Source organism: Rhea americana, unplaced genomic scaffold (genome assembly GCF_003343005.1).
Source record: "Rhea americana isolate MKP2758 unplaced genomic scaffold, rheAme1 scaffold_93, whole genome shotgun sequence".
Classification (NCBI taxonomy): Eukaryota; Metazoa; Chordata; class Aves; order Rheiformes; family Rheidae; genus Rhea; species Rhea americana.
This window is the reverse complement of record NW_028187122.1, coordinates 1,483,616-1,499,522: the sequence shown is the minus strand read 5'-3', so window position 1 is coordinate 1,499,522 and position 15,907 is coordinate 1,483,616. Positions and strand designations below refer to the sequence as shown.

Below are 15,907 nucleotides of genomic sequence, written 5' to 3'. Positions count from 1 at the left end.
TGTGCATAATTGATATGGAAGTGCCTCCCGTTTCCTCTGATATACATCTACATTAAAAGAGTTCTCTATTTAGCCTATGTAACTAACATGAGGACTGGCATATCACAAAATTCTGAGTCTACAGCTTGATTTTGGGAGCCATTTTATACAGGCAACTATTGAACAAAATCACACATATTGGAGTGATCCTTCTATAGCACAGGCCAGAAGTGCAGTACAGGTACGTGTCCTAAAAGGAAACTAGATTTTTAACACACTGTTTAGCTGTCAGAAAGCCAAATTTCACTAACCACAGATTCCACAAAGCAAAGGGGACGAAGTTCTCAGTTTTGGCTGAGGACCAAAATACTGCGGCAGGGCAAACCTATATAATCGTAACAGCAGCACATTTAGATTTCTATGTTATGACTTGCCAACTGCTTTCAAGTTCAAACACAGAAGGATGTCACTTCAGTTTGTCTGAAGACAAGAGATTTAAGGTGCATTTCAATTTTTTAAATTTTATGGCTGCTACAGTTTCTTTTCAGTATTCATTTTCTATAGAAAATTCAAAGCCAGCTTCTTGATTTTCAACAGCCTGTTGAGTATTTAACAGTAAAGATAGTCTTCTTCACTAAAAATAATAATTCCAGAAAAGCTGACATGTTTTGTATACATGTTAACGTAAAAAGCTTTTGAGTATATGCCAGCAAAATACAACTTAAAAAAAATATAATACAGGCTCTTTATATCAACAAATTTCCTCAGTGGTTCAGCAAACATCATTGCCAGATTGATAAATCTCTTGCAAAGACTTAGAGCCCTCTTTGTTAAACTAATTCTGTTCTCAACACATTTTACATGGAACAACAATGCAAGAAATCCATTAAAGTTAATGCAATCTTCCCAGTGATTTAATATTTCACCTTACAGGGTCATATACTGGCTCTAACTTCATATTGCAGCTGGATCACATGACATTTTCTAGCATGCCTCACTAGTTTTCTTCATGTTTTTTCATTTAACCTGAATATGAAAACAGTACCAGTAATCTGAAGAGTCTACTAAGACAGGAAGGACATGCAGGGAAATGAACCATCCCCTTTTCTGTTTTAACTGCCTTTGCTTGGCAGGTACACACTATATCACAGTTTCCATAAAATAATCACCTAATTGAATGGACCACTGCAATAAGATGAACTTGGTTCTGCCTTGCAAAAACCCCTTAAGAATCCCAGTCAATATAAAGCAGCTATCTACCACTTAAACAGTATAGGCTTACACAAGAATACTTGCACTCTATACTGAATTCCAATGCAAACCTCCTCCCATCTAAAGAAAATTAAAAAAAAAAAAAAAAAAAGTTGAAATGAACACTGGCTTTACTATTAAACACAGAACAACATATATAGGTAGGCTGATGGCACAACAAGAGACTTTAAGCAATGGAAGGTGCATGCTTTCCCTTTGATAAGATCAAAAGATTACATTGCTTAGAAAAGAGTATTTACATACAACTGTTATTGTAAACTAAGATATCTAAAATTTTACTTCTCATTCTAAGCGCTAAACTAGTAAGCAAAGGGGTCTATTTTCATTTTTTTATCAGTTGTCAATATAAATTTTCCTAGTAAAATCTAAAATTCTGCTCAACTGAATACTTGTATTGTGTACAAGAGCATTCCAGGATTCACTGTCATTTTGCTAAAAAGACTACTCACACAAAACTAGTCTGATACCTAATTTTAGTCTCCAAAACAGACATCTTTCTCTAAATGCCAGTAGGGGTTGGAACAGGCAAGTAATCTTATTCACTCAGCATCCGGGGAGCTTTCTTATGTCATCTACAGATGTAAGTATAGAAAGCCCTAAGTGATTTGTGTTTTCACCCAGACTAATGGTGACCAAATGTAGCAACTCAAGAGGAGCACACTAAATGTTTTTAAAACCGAACATGTTGAAGCACACGTGGTCACTTCAGTGTTCACAGAGGGTCTGCTGTAGATCAGGTACTCTCAGACTCTCTAAATCAGGCTGCCTTCTCAGAACACAACACCCCTCTCCAGCCTGCACTGCTCTTGTCTCTAGTCCCATGCTTCTCTCCACAAAAGTAACAGGACACACTACCCATTCCTTATTTCCACCTCAAAAATACTTGCAACCTATGTTCCAGGAAGTTCAGCTTTAGGGACCAACCTAATCCATTCTCCAGCTTCCAGGAGAGGCTTTCCTGTGCTTCCTTGCAGCTGAAGCAACTTTCTGACCAGGAATAGTCTTCACAACTGCTGCAGACCTCCATTTGGCTCTGCAATAATTCAGAGTTGCTCTTCAGCAGACAACCAGGCACAGCCCACTACTTTGTCCTCTTGAGAAAATGAGTGAAGCTTTATCTCTGATGTTGTTACACATGTAAAATTAATTCGAGCAGCAGGAAAGGAGAAAACTTCCTCATACAAACACAACTAACAACTTTTTTTCTTTAATTACTTCCTGTGAGTATTCTTTAATTTAAATCATCCTCACCTTGATATTTACACATTTTATGAACTGTAATTCCCAAGCAAGACATTGTGCTATCCATCGCATGAAAATAATTTGCAGCCCATCATAAAGGTGGCAGAATGCTTCCATAAAATTTTTACACCTCTGAAATTCAACTTCCAGGTTTAGGGCAGACTATAAACTATTAAAAGAAAAAAAATATATACATACAAAAAATGGTAATAAATGCATGCTTCATTCCTCATCTTAATTAAACTGACCTTCTCCTTCTTCTAGCAGCTTTGGTTAGTGACTGCATTCCTACAAGAGCTCGCAAGAGTAGCTGCAGCACCAGTGTAGAGCACTGTGCAGAGCACAGGTGAACAGTCTGACTTCAAAGAGCCACCAGCAGGTTTTTTTGTTTGTTTGTTTTTTTTTGTTGTTGTTGTTTTTTTTTGAGGGAAGAAAGGGAGGAGAGAGTTACTAGCCAAGTATTTCTCCTGGGAAGAGGAATACATTTTTCCCAAGCAGACCTCTTCAGTAGCAGCTGCCAGTAGCCCCTTGAGTTCTGCCTTCAAGCCCTATTTCTGTGTCCGCTCTTGAACAAGAAGATTTCACAGAGGTGAGGAGAAGTCCTGCTGTGGCGCTGACACTAGGCCCCCTCAGGGACTATATTTACAGGGTTAGTCATACAAGCTACAAGCAAAAACTTGAAGCTGGCATGCCTCTGCTCTCTACTATTGCCTCTGCCAGTTTTCTGATCAACACCAAGCCAAAAGTACACATTTCTGCAAAGCAGTGTGTAACTTCGGGAACCCCAAATATTTCAGAAGCCGTGATAAAAGATTAGCAGTAAAACCAGGAATACACAACAGTGCTCTAAAAGCTCGGTTACAAAATTATGCTTTACACACTACTACTCCAACTCCCTGCATCAAATTACACTGACATACCAGGTAGCCAGAAATAACAATCAGCTCAGTCACAGGTTGTCCTCATTAGTGCCAAAATGTAACAGCTGAACCTGAAATTAGGGAAACCTGAACCTGGAAGAAGTGAGCAACATTAAGTGATTTTTGTATTAGGCAACTGTAACTTTAAGCTTTTCCATTTCCATATTTCAGGTAACTTCACAGAATCTGATATAACGTCCGAGGTAACTAACTTTTTAGACATTATTTAACAGTAAGGGAAAACCTATGACTGACAGCAATAAAATGAAGAATGTAACTAGCAGAGTATCGAGCTACTGGCATTTGTCTAGACACAGGTAGCGCAACATCACATCCAAACACGTAGAAACCCACAAAAATAATTCCTGTTGTTCAACACTGCTCTAGCTGACCCCTTTCCTAACACGGTTCGGCCAGCTGGCAGAGAGCGACCACCGAAGCTCCAGCAGCGATTTCACATCCCGCTCCCCATGGTGCACAGGCAAGGCCGACATGGCCACTTCACATCCCATTTTCCTCAGAATCACAAAGCACACATTTATGCAAACAAAGTGTCAAATAGCAACGTTTTATAAAATGGTTTAAAAAAAAATGGTACTACTGGATGGGAGTCAGCAGCACAAACCTCAACTGCTGAATCTGCATCCGCAGTATTTGAGTACGCTCTTTCTAAAAATCAATAGTAAACTGCTACTCACATTTCTAAAGAGAATTCTCATACTGTGAAATATCTCTTTCAAAATATCTAAAATAAGACAATCAATATAATTTCCTTTGCTTCTAAAGCAAATTTATTTGTTTTCCTTAATACCTGACCAAACTCAGCTGAGAACTGAATTCTTTACAGTCAGATCCACAGAGACACCAAATACCTTGCAAAAGCAAGAAATCACAGAAGCAAAAAATAAACAGATTCATAAATGACAGCTAAGTTTTGCAGTGACTGCCATTACAAAACAGACACTTTTCTGTCCTTAAAGCTCTGATTGCGAGGGTTTGGGGCAATTCACCTTCCCAATTTGCCTTTCAGTTTTTCTCTACATTCCAAAAGGTTGTCACATAATAACAATCTACGAGGTACAGCGCTTTTGTTAAAAGAAATACTAACATAGAGGCATTCATGAAGAGATAAGGTACTGTTTGTTAATGTGAGATGATAAAAGAGATCACCACAAAGCACAAGAAAAGATGCACGGGCCTACAAGTTTCTAGCTCTCCTATACATACTCCCTGAACCTAAAAAAAAAAAAAAAAAAAAAAAAAAAATCAGATGACTGACCCAGGGCACTTTCAGCCAATTTTATCTCCTTTTCATGGTAGTCCTTAGAGCAGCTGGCCACAGACAAAAAATATACATAGGCTGTTAGTTTTGGCCCTATTTCTATTTCCATGGCAATTAGCTATAATAGATGTTACGGACACCAGGGAATCTAACTCTATAATGTGGGAAGGCATATAAAATAAAAACAAAAATAATCAGAAAACAGAAGATTGACAAGATAACTCAAACTGTCTAGAAATCACTGTCTAGAAATCAGATTATTCATGAAAATATACCCAATAAAATGAGGACAGCTGCTTTGGTCAGAGACCCGTATCCTAAAATGTCATGCAATTCCTATTTAACGACCTGGCTTTTAGAAACATTGCAATTGAAAACGAAGTACTAAATATTCATTCTGGAAAACAGAGGTGAAATCTTAACAAAAGAAATTAACCATCCAGTATGCCTAACAGCTACACAGTTTTCCAGCAGTCAGAAGGAAACAAGAAGTGTAAATTAATGCACAGTATCAGCTGCATGAAGAGATGTGAAAATTTCTGCCTGTTTATCTACCATCCCTTCTCTCATCTCCCTTTCCTCCAACAAAGCATAGAAGTCATCTGGTATGTGGCAGGGGGGATAAAATCTCAGACTTTTTGATCACCTGTGATATTAAGTACTTGGTACTATCCAGATTTCCTGATTTCTGGTATATGTACTTTTTTAAATGAACACCAAGAACCTGTAGAGAGAGCCACTAAGACAAGCATTTAAAACATCCTGGGAACAGGACTAGGAGTTACTTAATTTGAGATTTACCCAAATTTTGAGGCTCACAGTCGATTTTACTAATATTTAAATCAGTCATGGATTCCCAAATCAATGACAAGTAAGATTTCTGACAACCCATATAACCTTCCAGCACTTCTCATACTCAAGTCAGTTCCTGTAACATGATCAGTAAGCAAACACAGCTGCTTGGGAATGCTAGTGTAACCTCCCTCTGCAAAGCGCCTATCTATGCCAATAACACTCATTCAACATACATATCATCACTGACTTATAAATCACTTCTGATTTAGTTGATTACAATGGCACTATAAAACTAGCATTTTGCAGTTAAGTTCTCTGGAATTTTGTGCTTTGGGTCGTGATAGAGGTTTACTGCAATGAAATCTGCACTACAGGTTGCACAGCGAAATGATGCATTTGTAATGGCATACACCACAGATTATTTTCTTTATTAGAAACCATTTTTAAAGACACATCAGCAGAGATTTTTTAAGATAAATATCTCCCTTTCTGTTTAAAATAGGTTTTAGATTCACATGCCACTACTACGTGACCCAAAAGGCATATAGCCTGCAATACACAGTATTAAGCAGCATGTAAACTGGCATTTGTAACTCGAAAGATTCACACCTTACGTTTCCTCCCAAATGTGTGGCTTTTTTTTTTGTTTGTTTGTTTTTGAACAAAATTCTGAACCATTAATGAGCCATTAATTAAATGACTTTAATCATAAAAAAAAAAAAAAGTGTTATTTTTCTGGAACAGGTGTTATCAGAGTGAACTGTGCCATATCTCCAAATACATTATCAGCCAACACTCTGCTGTTCCACATTTTGTAGAAGTATAGCTCTATAGTTGCTTCAGTGTAACATCAGATGAGGACCGACCACAGATGGTTCCACCATGAATCCTATTATCACAACATACAAAATAACACTTTGACAACTCTCTTGCAGGTCAGTTTTGCCACATACATCATAAATCAGAATGGCTCCACCAAAGAAAGCTTGTGTAATTCTATAGTTTGGCAAAGAAGCTGTTATGACAACAGATTAAAAGACTATTCTTAGCAAAACTCTCTTTTTCAGAAATAATGAGGCAAGGCTTTTCCAATTCTTTAATCCTTTTTCAAATAAAAGTATACACAAAAGGACAGTAGACAGGGGAAAAAATCAAGTTAAACATTTTTAGAAAGAAGTAAAATACATAAACACCAAACTAAACTACAAAGGAGAAATCTTACTGCTGACTGTTAAAAATATAATCCTGCTTTCTATAGGTTACCCTCAGTTTTACAGCAATTAATTGTCACTGACGTTTTTTACCATGTTGTTAAAATCTAAAATAAGTGAAAATGCAGGGAAGCAAGACTTCACACTTATGCTGTATTCCTGCCAAACGATTGGAATTACTGTGTTCACAGGACTGTTATTCCATATTGGTTTATATACTTCCCTTTCATGCAGAATTGTATCTCATGGCCCATTCAGCATATTCTGGTATTTGAATAAGCTCAGCAGTAATCTAACTTGAAAATCACGACCAGAGAAGAAACCACTGATCTTGCTACTCTTCTCTTTCAACCAATTACTTAAGTGACCATTACTTTTAGCCATATCACAAAAGTGACAAAAGATTGCCTCAGTATGCCAGTCCTCTGCCTATCCATTGACTACTGGCAAAGCAGGAACACAGTTTAAACAGGAAAGTCATCAGCAACCTAAACCAGTCTAGAAGTAAAATCCCATTTCAGAATTACTATGGTGGTAGAAGGCTTGATTTTTAAGCTGCCTCTTGCAGTGGAAGTTGAAATACATAGCAGCTAAATATTTCAGCAGATCTAAAGGTTATCTGATCCTTTTAAAGGACACAGATAAACAAAAAATACCCAGTGACCTACAACACTCACTAAGTAGCAATAATAAAGAGGACAATAACTACAGAAAAGTACTACAGGAAATGGAGATAGTATAACAACTAATTCCTAGTATAACAACCAGGAAAAAAAAAAGCTTTTAGATATTTTTTGAAATTACATTTATGAAGAACCAAATCAATAGTTTCAACAAAAAGAAAAAATCTTAAAACATTTTAACTTGAAATCCCAGTTACAAAAGCTTAGAATCCAGTTATGAATGCTAATTTCACTAATTCATGCATTTATCTTTTAAATACAAGCAGATTAATGTGCTACAACATCCTGTCTAAAGTATTAACTGAAGCATTTAATGCCAAATAAGAGCTTTACAATGGAACAAAAAAACTTCAAAACATATTACAACCTCAGCACTGACAACTCCTTCCCAGATACCTTCTGTAATGTAGTACAGTACTTTGCACAACAATTTACTGGGTGGGGGTTAGTTGGTTGGTTAGTAGGTTGGTTACATTTCAAAATAAAGGCTTTGCTCTGTAGGTAGTTTATAAGATACCGTATCAATCTAGGGAATTCACTGCTAATGGCAATAAAGTCCATTCTGTTGTCCAGTCCCTCTTTTTCCCATCAGACTTCAGAAGTGTCTGATAGCCTGCTCTATCAAAAAAAACTCCTACGAGAAAACTCCTAGGAGAAGTTTGAGAATTCTTATTCTTGAAACAAGAACAAAAGACCTTAGAAACACTGCTATGCATAGTATGCTGGTGCTAGTAACCATGCACACTAAGAGTTGTGATAAGAAAACTTCTGAGAAAAATAGATTTTGAGTAAGAGGGAGAGAATAAAGGAACTCCAGTCAGACCTAGTTCTGCCTTAGTTTACATCATCACTGGAATACTGCATATTAACATTTGTGAAACCTTTGTACATCCAGTGTAAGACTCTCAGAAACTCAGCCAACCTTTTCTTCCCCCCACCTAGGCATGTAAGTGGCACAAGAATCTTGTCATCCTTAAATTTAAAAACAATAAGCACTACTATTGTTTAACAACGAGCTCTGCATTGCAGTAGCCCTTGCACATCCACGTCATTCACTGTTGGAAGGTCTGAAATAACAAATATTGTTCATCAAAAGAACCACTATGAAACAGAATGCTCTGTCACCTTATGTTATCTGAATATGCCATTTTTCAGGCAATAAATAGCACATAAACGTAGCTCGTACACTTCTAATAAAGCTTTTTAAGGATATCGAGTTACTACCCTTCCAGTGCTGAATGTGGTTAGTCAATCATATTTCTCACCTTCCAAAACGCTTGCACAATTAGCAGTTATGAACTAATTTACGCTGATGAGAGTGTCAATCAGGCATTCACTTTTTTGCTGTTTCTGTAGTAAAATATAAGACTATGATTAGTGCTAAAAACAATGTGTATATTTTTAAGCCTGACAGCCTACAAGTAAACATGATAACTGTTAACTATGCTCTGATGTAAACTAAGGCACTAGAGTTATTAAATAATACAACCAGGGCTTAAAATGACATGCCATCCCAACACTGGATTTCCTAAAGGACTCTACCTTACAGTCATACAGCAGTAGTTGTATTTATACATTTAACTACCTACTGATTCAAACCTCATGACTGCTGCTTTCACACACAAAACCACCACTCTAAATTGCAACCTTCTGTTCTGCCCACCTTCTTGTCCTAAAATCTCAGATTAGCTTTACTCAGTGGTCAAATGCATAAGAATTAACCGGTAAACAGATCTGTAGGATGTGGAGTCTTCTCCAGGCAGCACAAGCAGAAGGGAGAACGGTACTAGAGGATTTATAGACTTGTCAACCCCCCTCTGCACTCATGATCTGCTGTCGTGATCCACTGGCTATTAGGACTGATTTGCTCCACGATGCCATTTCCTGGAGTAACCCTACCTGCGGTTAAGCGTATGAAATCTTCACCCAGCCAGCACACGCGTTCAAAGCCTTGCAGCAGCCACTGCTGCCAACGTGCTCCTCTGCTGCAGAGCACGAGACCTGGACAAACTTCATCTGGTTACCCAGCCTGTTACTTCAGGCAGTTCCCTTAGAGCTCAGTTTTTATGTTCATCACAGTGAACGTGTGATAGGTACCATAACCTTCTTTTGTCCTTTATCTTAGCGTGCAAATACTGTCTGGTCTAGTCAGCTGGAAAGCTGAATGCAGGGCAGAAAAATGCCAATACTGCCTCTAGCAAATTTGAAAGAGGATGCTTATCGTGTCTCATGGCTTTTTTTTTTTTTATTTCGTAGTTCCTGATGCAGTCACAGACAGCCAAGTTTACCTACCTCACAGTACCTCTGTTTTGCCAGCTTTCCTGAAATACTTTAAATTTTATTTTCAAAAAGCCCCAAACAGTAAAATCATAACCTGGCTCAAAAGCAACCTCTGGACACAATCTACCTGCTCAGAACAGGTGAAGCTTCAAGTTTATATTTAAATCAGATTGCTCAGGGCCTTGTCCACTTGAACGTCTCCAAGGACACAGATTCCATGAACTCTCTGGGCCCCTGATCTGGTATGTTCCTACTCCCACAGGGGAATTTTTCTTCTTTACTATCCAACCAGAATTTCCCTTAATATGGCTCGTGGCTATTGACTTTTATCTCTACTATGCACCTCAGAGGAATCGTCCCTGCTTAAAGGTGGTTAAAGTTAGCAATTAGAGTCCCCCTTAGCTTTCTCCTCCCGAGGCTGCAAAGCCGGTCCCCTCTGCGGTTCCTCCAGCCCCCTCAGCAGCTGGGGTGTGGACTCCCCTCTCCGGCAGAGAGGAGTGCGTACGTGTGGTCTGCTAGACCCCACTGCAGCTGGAGCCGCACAGCTGCCCCACAGATGGGAACAGCTGCTGCCCTGAACCCGCAGGCCTGACTCTTTCTAAGGCAGCCCAGGATGTGCTCGGCCTTCGGCGCAGCAGAGGCACAACGCTGACTCCTGCTCGGCTGGTCGCCCACCAGCAGCCCCGCGTCCGCTCCTGCAGCTCCTCCCCAGTCAGCTGCGCCCTGCAGGAAGCGCCTTGACAGCAAAAGGATCATTTTCATCCTGTGCATCTAATGATAGATCGCCCACACACACAACGCTGGACATCTCCACAGCTTCGAGACCACACTAAGAAATATGAGACTTAATGTTTGCTTTTAATCTTTGCACCGCGCAGAAAAACCAGATGGGAGACATTTCAGGTTTTGTTTGAAGACTGAAATACAGGGTAAGTGTTTAAGAATGAATCAACATAGGCTACAGTGACGGGAATATGCATTTTAGCCACGCTTCATTTTTTTTATTATTTTTATAAAAGAGTAAATATTGGGTAAAGATTACTGGTATTGGGTATTGTAAATATTTGATATTGTTTTTCTTGCATGTTTTTAAGCTCTGTAGTAAAAAAAGTTTTGTATAATTTTAGAGTAATTAAATAATCTGTTTGGTATTTAAAAATAAACGAAAACTTATAATCCACAATTGTTGTGAATATGCTTTCCAGCAGCACAGTTGATTCATATTTTTCCGTCTTGTTTATTTGAAAGTACACTAATAGAAGTATTGCATTTGCTTTGTTTGCAACACAAATGACCATTAAGTTATTTAAAGTTATACCTTTTGCCAGGCACCATTAAAGTATTAGCCAACATCCAACTGAGAAAGATTAATAAGCATCCCGTCTGTTCACATATTAAGCACCATTTATCCAACAGTAAAAGTGACAATACGGGCAAAAAATATGAGGTTTATTTTAGCATTAGCTTACAGGCAATCAATCTGGACTGAAACAGAATTGAACATATTAGGTTTTTAATCACTTCTCAACGACAACAGAAGGGGAAAAAATACAGACAGTCTCTTAAGTTAAGAGGGAATGCATTGCTCCCAATTACAAACTATAGAGTTTGGTACACCAAGATTATCTTCTCATCACACAAAGAAAAGTGTAGACCTTAAAAAAAATTACAAAATATTTTACAAAACCAAGAACATGAGGTACCAGTACTGTACAAACATAGTTGGTTGGGCAGTTCTCCACTTTGATCTGATTTGATATTAGTAACAGATCTCTTTCTCACAGTTTGATGCTGTCAACGCCAACCTCTTCCTGCGGAGGAGTTCTCGCTCACAGGTTTTGGAAAAGCTATAGCAGAAGTAAACTGCTATTCATTGATGGCTGTTCTGGAAATAAATGGTAAACTGAAGCATCCTTTAAACTACACAGGAGGGAAAAATCTTTGCAAAAGATTTCCACTCCACAGAAGGAAACTTGATAACCACATACTTGGTGTGTTTACTGAATGCACACATCGAAAGAAAACGTAAGACACATTTTAATAGAACCTAGCAATTCTAATTGAAACAATGAACCTACTGCAAGACAAAAGCATTCCTATTATTGGCTTGGATTTGGTTTTAAGTGACTTAAGTCTTCAATTTCAAGTAATAATTCCTTAATTTAAGGATATAATCATACATAACTACAGTCATTACTACTTGCTTTCTATTAAATTCAAATCAAACTATTGGAAATGTGCTTCTACCATTCAGTAAGAGAAGTCCCGAATTTCTTGACAATATCAAATTCTTCTAAGATACTATATTTCTTAAAAATAATCCATCACCATTCAGCAAGAAAGCTGCAAACTTTTACCGATAAATGGTACTAATAAAATTCCATTCAATACTTGAAAAATACAAACATCTTGGGAAACTGATCAATGGCCTACACCTGGAGTCCCATATTTTGCAAAGATATAGTTGGGGAGAAGAAAAAGAAAGAGAGAGGAAGGGTATTTCAATGTCTGGATCTGAAAATTAACCTATTACGGAGGTATAATAAGCTGAATTTAGAAAAATTTTGAAGAGTGAATGGAAAGTTGTCTCTACCAACAGAAATATCTTACAGATAGTTGCTGTCCTATCGATTTTTCAAGTACCATAAAAGACAAACTGCTATTTGTAATCCTACATGTAGAATACAGTCTTATAGTAAGATATATATGAACCACTGAAATCATAACATTAAGATTCAAGACTGAATTACATAAACACTAAGGTAAGCACAGCCACACTAGGAAAGCACTGCTTCACAAAAGCAGTATTAAAAAATGAAAAAAAAAGAGCCAAAAATAAATAGTTATCAGCACTACAAGGATGCATCTTATGCCTCACTGCTCTGCTTCAGTTCACAAATTTTCATATCGTCTAACTTAAGGGCACTTACTGATACAAAGCATATCCTTTGAAATGACTAATATGGGTAGATCTGGAAAAGGATGTCCATCCAGGGCAAGTTACTGATTCAGAACTGCTCTAGATCAAGATTCACTACCAAGCAGATACTCAGCTCCAGTTCATTTTGTCTCCACAGCAAATCAAGCACACCTTGTCTGGAACGCTTTTAGAGAATATCTGCAGAAGACACAGTCTATAAACAGATCTTTAAATAAGAACCTCTCCATACAAAAGAGGTTTTCCCACTTGCATTTCTCCAGCCTTCCAGCAACCACTACTTAACCTGCAGTTTCACATGCACATCTTTGATATCAATCCCTACCTAAGCAATCTCCTGATTCCCAACATTGAGCCAATATATGTTTGTTCACACACAAAAGAAATTTAATCAGACTGAAAAATAATGCAAGAGAAAGATTTTTCAGTTGGATCAGTTAGTTCCCCAATTGGTTTTGCCACACAGGACCTGGCAAGAAGGAACAGCAGGAAGATTGCTCAAGTAAGGTAGTCCCTGAACATGAAACTATGGTATGATGTTATAGAAATATAAACTGGACTACGACTGCTTTGAAAATTCAAAAACTTTATCAGTTATCTGATTATCTTCCAGTGAAGTCACTGTTAAAAAGAATATATGCAAGTAAAAGTGATATTTCTATACTGTCATACAAATACACTATGTAATAGAGCAATACCTGTTTAACCATAGCTCATATTTTCATGATGATAACCAGAAACGGCATTTTTCAAGTCTGAAGAGGAATCTCCAACTCCATTTAAAAAGGTGCATTGGTAAAGAGATCCAAAAGTAGATGTTCAGATTCTTAGTTTGGCAAAGTAAAAATCATTTTGCTGAATCCATGTCCAAACTCGTAGGAATTCCACAGCATGCAAACAGTGTAAGTAATTTCAATTGGATTTTTAAGGAGCTCTCAAAAACCAAGAGATCTTTCCATGACATAAACAGAGAAGTTTATTTCTGCAGATTTTAGGTTAAGAATTATTTTTTTTAAAAAAATAGAAACATGTATGCAATAAATTATTATCTCTTATTAAAAATACAGCTATGAGCAAGAACAGTTTAGCCTAATTTGCAAAAATGATACAGCAATGAACATTATACACATGCAGCTTTTTTCATGGGAAGAAAGAAAAAAGGAAGTTTAAGAAACAGCATACCATACTTTTCAGCAGATTCTCAAGAAGGGTATTTGTACTAGTTGTATTAGTCCAGAATACTGGATTAATCCTCAGAAATGAAGACCTGAGCATGTACTTTTTTTATGCATCTTTAAACAACAACCACTCACACAATCTGGGTAGTTGGGGAAGACAGAGGGAAGGAGGGAAAAAAAAAAAAAAAAAAGCAAACAGTGAACAAATAAGCACATAGTATTACAATATCAAATACCATCCCATTAATTCATGGTTTAAGAATTAGAACAAGCAACAACCACATCTAATCATTTCAGGTAAGCAATGGGCTGAAAATATATTCCACTGTTATGACTCCAAAACATCTGTACTGCTGGTTCCCAGGCCTATGTTTGTCTGCACCTCTAAAAGCAAGGCTAGCGCTCACGTAAATCGAGCGTCCCTCACTACTCAATGCCCGTAAATAAAACAGAGCTGTAATGTAAGCTTGCAAAACTCTACGCGCACATGCCCCAGGGCAATTTATCCACTAATATTTGTGTAACAGTTGGCTGTTGGATACAGCAGTTTTACCTAAAAGGATTCCCAAAGGAGGCTACACCTGCACTCCTACAAAGCCAGCAAAGGCGTAGTTCACTAAATAGAAGTATCTGAGGTTAAAACACAACAAAAATCACCAAGAAAACAACACAGAGAAGACAATTCAGCTTCTGCCTACAACAAATACTCCTAACCAGCAGGACTCAGGACCATATTAGATTATCTTTTTAATGTTTCTGACCAAGAAGTCCCCGTGCAGTATATGGTAATCCCCAGACACTTCCTATGATTAGAGGAGACACTGAGGCTAAAAAGCTTGGGTACTTCTGCACTGGAAGACACGGTTAAAATTCCTTTGTCAGTTATGACCAAGAGCTTTGTGCAGCAGGCTTTGGGCATCCTCTATGACTCCAGACCAGTTTTCTTCAGTAGATGTTTCCCTTCCCTTCTCCTATCATACTTTTTCCCTATCTGTCCTGAGATCTGTTAGTACCCAATGGTTGACCTCAAATTTGTCTCATTCCTGCCCTGGCAGCAGAGGTTCTGCAGAACCCAGCACTGGGCATTGCTGGGAAACCTACAAGACAACCCCATCACTTGGGGAAGGGGGAAGAGAGCAAGCCTAAAATAGGAACTACAACAAAGAAGGGAACTGCCATGGGACACACCACAGCACTGCAACCTAACTAGCCTGTGCTGCACATCTGAAATCAAGTGAAAAAGAGACAAGATGGCTGCCCCCATAGACTGAGCTCCAACATGGGACTATCTGAAATACAACATACATTTCTTAGGTATTACTAAAAGAACTAGGAGCCCCCCTCCACCATACCCAGGGGAAGCTCAAGTAACTCAGAGAACTCACTTTTGACAAGGAGACTTTAACTAGGGTTGGCCCAGTGTCTCTTCAGGTTGCAGCTGAACAGGCCACAGTCTACCATTTCTAGGTTAAACTGATACACCTGCAAATACACAGGTAAGAAGATCCATTTCAAATACTGCTGGTTCCCAGGCCTACATTTGTCTGCACCTCTAAAAGCAAGGCTAGCGCTCACATAAATTGAGAGCCCCTCACTACTGAATGCCCGTAAATAAAACAGAGCTGTAATGTAAGCTTGCAAAACTCTACGCGCACATGCCCCAGGGCAATTAATACTTCTCTTCCACAAACAAGTGTGACACCCTTCACGTTTACATCATCAGACAGGCCAAAGCAGGAAGGTTTTCCAGACGGTTTGCAAGACTCCAGCAAGCCTGTTCTGCGCAGCACCAGAATTCAAAAGCGCACCGCACGCCCGCGCCTGCTGCTGTAACCGGGGGGCGAGACCAAGCGGGACCCGCGCCTGCAGCGTATCGGTCACGCTCGGATCAGGCCGGGCTGACCGCGCCGCTCCACAGCGAAGCGCCTAAGGAAAGGGGCTTCCGCAGCGAAGCCCAGGGCCGCCCGCGACACCGGGCACCCGGGACGAAGTCTGCCGGCGCGCCGCTCCCCGCGAACGCGGCATCAGCCGGCCGCGGCGGGGGCAGCGGCGCCGGCCGCGCCAAGGTCGCGGGGCCCCGCAGGCCGCCGCGGCGCCGCGCCGAGCCCCGGCCGCTCCCGGCGGCCA

At 39.1% G+C, this 15,907-nt stretch overlaps 1 protein-coding gene across 6 annotated transcripts in view; it reads right to left on the bottom strand.

The window, feature by feature from the left end:
• Positions 1 to 15,907, bottom strand: part of MAPK8 (mitogen-activated protein kinase 8) — a 57,106-nt gene that overhangs the window by 37,588 nt on the left and 3,611 nt on the right. The window contains exon 1 of one of the 6 annotated variants that reach the window (XM_085324799.1): positions 15,166 to 15,180. The exons of the other annotated variants lie outside the window; for them this stretch is intronic. The gene's annotated coding sequence lies outside the window, so the exon portion shown is untranslated. Of the gene's footprint in view, positions 1 to 15,165; positions 15,181 to 15,907 lie in introns of those variants that run through there. 6 annotated transcript variants of the gene reach the window in all.